The sequence below is a fragment of the Ochotona curzoniae genome, unplaced genomic scaffold (genome assembly GCF_017591425.1).
Source record: "Ochotona curzoniae isolate NIBS_2020 unplaced genomic scaffold, NIBS_Ocur_1.0 scaffold_3835, whole genome shotgun sequence".
NCBI classification, from domain to species: domain Eukaryota; kingdom Metazoa; phylum Chordata; class Mammalia; order Lagomorpha; family Ochotonidae; genus Ochotona; species Ochotona curzoniae.
The window spans coordinates 27,402,203-27,409,602 of NW_024467114.1; positions in this window are offsets into that span (position 1 = coordinate 27,402,203).

A 7,400-nucleotide genomic window follows, 5' to 3' on the forward strand; every position below is an offset into this window, starting at 1 on the left:
TTTGTGTTAATCAAAAAATTCAAAACTAAATTTGGAAAAAAAATATGTATAGGAAAACCATGAAAAAATAAAGAATAAAGTGAGCAGAATTGGCATGTTCCATGGATGTCTCACTTGCTCAGAAGAAAATTACTTGCCTGGGATTTTTCTTTTCCATCTTGTTGCCTTCCCAGCAGCTGAAAAATAAGCATAAACAAACCCAATGTCTGCATGGGATGGTGAAGTAAGAACATGGCCGACACTGAAGCCTGAGCGGCTGCATGGTACATGGAAACCCTCTGCCTAGATCAGGGCAGTTCTGGCTCATGGCACTCATTTTTTAAAGCCACTGTGTTCTGTGGACTTTTAACATAGTTACTCTGCCTTTGTTGTGACATAAACAGTAGGCAAATAGTTTTGCTACCTTTTCAGGGCATTGAAAGGGAAAACTAAGTTGACCATATTGGACATGATCTATTGATTTCTAGTACTCTGTCCTGTGTCTGAATGAGGGACAAAAAGTCAAGGGTCTACAGGTGGCCATCTTGCTGACATTCATCCTCCACAGGCTGCCCTCCAACCCCAAGTTTATCCAACCCAGGGCTCAATCAAGTGACGAGCCATGGATGCCAAGTGCTGGGTACATCCAGGCACAGGTGTCTTAGACCATCTTTGATCAAAGCTTGGCCATCTGAAGACCCTTGTTACCTTCAGTTTATCAGTGATTTGGCTTTAGCATTTATCCCCCAATCCTGCTAAGTCAAAACCAATTACTCAACCCACACTCAAACCATCTCTCCCAAGCAGCATTCTTTGAGAGACCACTTCTACCCTAGCAGGACAAGAATCATTTCATTATCCCTCAACGGTGACACAAAACAAAGAACTCCATGTAGAGACTTGGGTTCTGACCTACTGCTGGTTAGAACACCCAAATCCCACATCAGAGTGCTTGAGTTCAACACTGGGATCTGACTCCTGACTCCAAGTTCCAGCTAATGGGAATCTTGGGAGGCAGCAGGAGATGTCTCAGGGATTCTATCACTGCCACCAATATGCGTGACCTGAACTGCATTTCTAGCTCCTGGTTTCATTTTTTTTTAATATTTATTTATTTTTATTGGAAAGGCAGATGTACAGATAGGAGGAGGAGAGACAGAGAGAAAGATCTTCCATCTGATGATTCACTCACCAAGTGACGAACTTCTTTCTGTGTCTACCACGTGGGTGCAGGGTTCCAAAGTTTTGGGCCATCCTCAACTGCTTTTCCCAGGCCACAAACAGGGAGCTGGAAAGGAAGTGGTGCTGCCGGGATTGGAATCGGCATCCATATGGGATCCCGGTGTGTGCAAGGTGAGGACCTTAACCACTTCACAGGCCCTACCTCCTGGTTTTAATCTGGTTAATCTTCCTGTTGCAGGCATCTAGGCAGTAACCAGCTTACGGGAGCTCTATATTTGTCTTTCTCTCAAATACACAAATAAACTTTTTTTTTAAGTGGCTCTTTCATAAAAGCAAACCATGGATGTGGTGCATGTTTTGAGCATCTTTACCACCTGAGAAATACATTTGCAAATCCCTTCATGTTTTCATAATCCCTAGTAAAAGAATTATGTCAACAGGCACAGAAAGAAAACATGAGAATCAGGCTCTGTGTGTCACTGAAAAAATATTCATACCTCTGAAACCTTGGGGTTGGGCCATGAATTTAAATCATTTTTGACATTATTAAAATATTTTCATGTTGATCTTAAACTGCTCCTGTCATCTTCTTTTCTTTGCTGAAGAAGTTCTGTAATGCATCGACTTTCTGGATATTACAAGGCAAGAAAGGGAATTCAAAGTCCCTTGCTCTGATAATTACATTTTTGCTGAGCTCCCAGCAGCTGGAGTGGGAGATGAGGACCTACAAGTTGGGGTGTCTTGTTTCCCCCTGGGATTCCCTTTTTCCAGATGCACGAAAGTCTGGGGAAGGTGTCATCAATATTGTTGCTGGATCCCCAAATGAAGGAGCTACCACCCAACTGCAGTGGCATGGGACTTGTCTGGGGGCTCCTGTCCAGATGCCCTGTCTCCTCCCCAGCTAGGACCACCTCTTCACAGTTCCAGAGCACCTCAGGAAGCAACAGATTAAATGAGGTCTCCTATTCCCTTTTGGTTTAGAATCTTATAATTCTGTTCCTTCTAATTAGGTTGCTTCCTCCATCTGATGGGAAAACAAAATCCATTGTTCCCTATCAGCCCTAGTCTTTCTCTGGTTTGTCACTTACATTATGCTCTAAAGAATGAAAGGTGCCTCACTACTCTATTGAGGCCATGGTATGCCTTCTTGTTCTTGCTTGATCATTTAACTCAAAAAACTTAGTGACTCAGTGACATGATCTGTAACTGATACTGCTTTCTTTTCTTTCTTTCTTTCTTTTTTTTCAATCTGTTACAATAAATACGATCCTTCTACCTCCTCAACATCTAACAAAAATGCAGGATCAGAGTGTGATCTTCGGCTTTCATCCTAGCACAGAACTATGGATCAAGGTTTTCCCCCACCAGTTTTCCCCATATCACAGGGGGAAAACAAGGATTCCTTGTTCTTTGTCAGTTTCTCTGATTCAAGGGAGGTCACAGGCTTTTCAACCACCATGTAAAGAATGTGGATTCCCTGATCAAAAAAAAAAAAAAATCCTCCCACGACAATTCCTGGTCAAGTGCCCACCAATAACTCCCATCAGTGTGTCCTGAAGATGAGGCAACATTGATTTTTTTTTTAAAGGCTGTATTCCAATAGGTGATAAGTATTTAACAATTAGAAATATACTTATTTAAAAGCTTCACAGTTTGGCACTTGTTTTAAATTTATTTTAATCAATTTGAAAGGCACAGTGAGACTCAGGAGCAGGGAAGAAGAAAAGAGAGAGGTTCCATCTGCTTCCTCATCCTCCAAAAGCCTACAGCAGCCAGGACTGGGCTAGACCAAATCCAGGAACCAAAACTCCTTCCAGATATTTTATATGGGTGCCAAGAACCCAAGTCCTTGTGTCATCATCCACTACCTCCTAGGATGTATGAGTAGGAAGCTGGACTGGAGCAGCCAGAGTTCCAACTGGTACTCCAATTCTATGACAAGCTGTGATTTAACCTGCAACACAATGTAACTCCATTCAAACAATTTTTTTAAGTATTTGAAATTTAACCACTGTACTACACTACCTGTGGTGAACCAGAGCGGGGATCAAGCCGTCCTGAAGAAAGACTGATTGGCCAGGGCCATTTCCGTGCTCGTGAACACCACGTGCTCACCTGCTCCTGGCCTACGGGAGGTGGCTTCCATGCCTGTAAAATGCATGCATTCCTGACTCTAGTTATGATTGGCCCTTAGTACTCCTCCTTTCCTGGAATTCCTGGAATTCCCCACCTGAGGCTGCCTCCTGTTCCTATAGAAGAGTGTGTGTTTCCCAAATAAAGCTGAACTGCGCTGATAGAACCCCTGCCCTGTTTGTCTCTCACACTCCGGTAGGCTGGGTGGCGGGCAGTTGGCTCACCCCCTCCGACAACGGGACAAGAGAGGGTTGAATCTGTGGGGGAGACCCACAACTACCAACCCCTGTTTTCACTATTTGTTTTACACCACAGACAGAGAGACAAGAGAGGGACAGGAGAGAGTAGATAGGAATGAGAAGAGAGAGATCTAATATCTGCTGGCTCACTCCCTTAATGTTCACAAAACCAGGGCTAGGCCAGGAGCCTGGAACTCAATCTTGATTTCCAAAGCAGATGGCCTGAACCCAAGTACTTGAACCATCATCTGATGATGCTCCCAGAACAATCACTAGCAGGAAGAAGAAAAACGGAGTAGAGCTGGTATTGAATCTCAGGCACTTGGATATGGGGTGGAGATATCTGAAGCCATTTAACTCACTGTTCATTGAATTTAAGGGCTGAATGGATCCAGTAATACTTTCAAAGGAACAGCAATTAAGCCTTCCATCATTTTATTGATTTTATTGGTGAAACAAGACTATGAAAAAACTTTTTCCTTCATAAACTTTGCCTTAAAATCTCATCCAGAGACAGTATCTTTGATTATTCCTGAAGATACCATTCCAGATTTAATCATGGGCTTTTACATAATATAAAAAAGCAAATACAGCCTAAACTTCCTATTTCTTTACAGCAGTATTTGAATTTTTAGGAGAATACCAGGTGGGTAATGTCAAAAGTCAAGTAAATACAGAATTCCAGTAACATTTATTTCTAAAATCATCCTCACCACCTAATCCAAACATGAACTTTGATCATAAAAATCTCTTCCTTCCATTTTGCCAGAAGCAGGAGTCAACAACGCAGCTTCCTTGGCAACCACAGAGAGATCATACATTTTTGAAGACCACACTCAGGGATGGTCAACCATTGATTATAAACTAGGTAATGATTCAAGCATTGACGTTCCTCTCATTGTTTGACCCCCCCAAATGTTAACTATAAATATGTGATGCTCATTCTGGACAAATGAGATTTCACAAAGCAGAATTGCTTTATGATAAAACTAAAATCTATTTAATAAAAAGCCTTTAATAAAGCTGTGGTTTAGAATCTGCCCAAAGCAATGACATATGACAAATGTCCCACTGCTAACATGAACATTATAATCAAATCCGAAGGAGAAGCCAATCCAGTACTCCTTGTGCACTTCTGTTCACCATTTACATGTGGAACTCCATGTTGGGACTTTGAGATGAAAAGTAACTGACACAGAAACAAAAGAAGCCACATTGCTTTTCTTACTCTGTATAGGGAAATGGCCAACCAATTCGGCTATGGATTGTACACAGACATGACTAAATATATAGACTTCCCAAGAGACTCTGGGAGCTTATTTTAAATGAAAGCTTTAAAACAATGTGCTAAATAATTCATCCAGTCTTCGCGAGAAAATTCCCAACCCTCCATTCTTAATGATTAAAAGGTCCTCATTCCTGAAGTCAACCATGAATATTGCGCAAGCTTCGGTTACTATTCTTCAAGGGAAACACTTGTTCCTTCATGATCACAGCATAAAGCACGCAGATGCTTACTCCTGACTTGAGATCACACCAGTGACCTGATCACTTAAATCAGGGACAGTCAGCAAATTCCTTACAGATACTAACTGAAACTCAGGCTCCAAAATCAGGAGTCCTGGAAACTATGACATTCCCCAAATCATAAACTACTCTTAAAAACTGTTTTAAGATATATTTATTCAAAAGAGTAGCATGGGGTGGGTTGAGGGAAGAGGTGAGCCAAAAAAAAAAAAAAAAAAAGAGATATCTTCCATCTGTTGTTTCACTTCCCAAATAGCTGTAATGACCAGAACAGCCAGGAGCTTGAATTCCATCTAGGTCTCCCACCTGGATAGCAGGGACCCTAGTACTTTCCCAAGCACAGTAGTTAGGAGGTGGATCAGAAGTAGAGCAACCTAAAGTTGAACTGGCTTTGAGATACGGGATGCTTGTGTTGTAAGTGGAAGTTTAATCTGCTGCACAATAATGACTAACTATATCTACAGTACTTTCACCATTCTCAAGTCCTTACATTACTGTCCATCCTAAAAACTAACTAATTAAAAAAGCATCAACTTTCACAGGATTTCCAAAGAGCAATAACCTACAGGAAATGGGAACATGGAAAAATGCCAACAAACATAACTGGGTAGTCATTAAATCACATTCAGATTTTCCAGCAAAGCCAACATCACATGGAATCAAAATCTGATTTTGCCAACAAAAATCCACTATGCCCTGGACTATCACTCATGGGGTTTATACAACGTACCCTGTGCACACAGATGGGTTAACAATTCTGTTCTTTGCAGAAATGAGTCACAAGTGGCAGCAGATGGACCAAGCACAATCACTCATAAGACCTTCAGTGATGAGCCAAGCCTGACTCATTAGATTGTTTCTCATCAGTGTTTCTCTCCTTTGTGAACCCAACCCGTTTTCTAGAAATGTCAGCCTCAACTTCAGAACCTACAAATGAATGTTGTCTGTACTTGTTTTCTATTTGATGGCAATGCATCTCTCCTCATCTGTAATGTCTCTGTCTTGGTTTAACTTAAAAAAAAATCAGGCTTTTTTCCCCCTTTCCCCTGATTTCCTAAGAGGTTTTATAGAAAAAAAAATAATGTAATTTGCCTGAGAACATGTTGGAAAGGAATTCTCACACAGAAATATAAGGTTTACCAGAAGAAACGGATCTGCAAATTAAAACAGGGTTTTGGGAGAATGTTTCATTATACTTGTTAGAGGCACCCGCAAAGATAATAAGGGTATACAAATGGCTCACTTGCCACATTTTTTCTTTATATGTATATATATATATATTTTTTTTTTTTAAATTGGAAAGGCGAATATACAGAGAGGAGAGACAGAGAGGAAGATCTTCCGTCCGATGATTCACTCCCCAAGTGAGCGCAACGGCCGATGCTATGCCAATCTGAAGCCAGGAGCCTCTTCTGGGTCTCCCACGCGAGTGCAGGGTCCCAAAGCTTTGGGCCGTCCTCGACTGCTTTCCTGGGCCACAGGCAGGGAGCTGGAAGGGAAGTGGGGCTGCCGGGATAGAACCGGCGCCCATATGGGATCCCGGGAATGCAAGGGGAGGACCTTAACCACTTGTGCCACCGCGCTGGGCCCAACCTGCATTTTTTTCTTACAGAAGTCACCACCAGCTCTCCACTGCTTAGCTCCATTGACCCCACATAGACAACATCTCCCTTCTCTGACACTAAATTCTGAAGAAGCTTTGCTTGGATCCAGTTCTTACCTGGTCACAAGACCAACCCAACAAAGGCAACTGTGGAGCAAACTGCTCAGGCCATGCTCCACAAGATCCTCTGGGCTCAGAGAACTCCTGAGGGACTCAGGGAAGGGGGCTAGGTCAGAGTCACCTCAGGCCACAATCACAGCAGCTCCACATCTATCAATTTGCCAATCTGGCTTATTTCAAAATGATTTTCTTTTCTTTTCTTTCTTTTTTTTTTTTTTTTTTTTGAACAGTACTGCTGCTAAGATGGAATGGGCAGGTTTTAAAAGCTGACAGCTTAGCAATCCCCACAAGGCCTTGGTGAACCCCAAGTGGCTGGACACATTTCAAGTGTTATGCAGATGGGACCATGGGAAAGTAGTGCCTGGGACAAAGGTCATGATGACCTCACTCCTCTCAGACCTGGGGAAAAGCACAATGTGAGTCTACCTTTAGAAGCCCAGCTATGGGTGAGCCAAACATCTTTGGTCTCACTGTCCATGGGAAACTCACGTGAAACCCACCAGAAGAAAGGACAAAGTTAATATCAGAAAAGTCTACTGGGGTTGGTTTTGAGGCTTATCAGACCAATCCTCCACCTATAGTACCAGCATCCCATCTCGGCGCTATTTTCAGTCCCA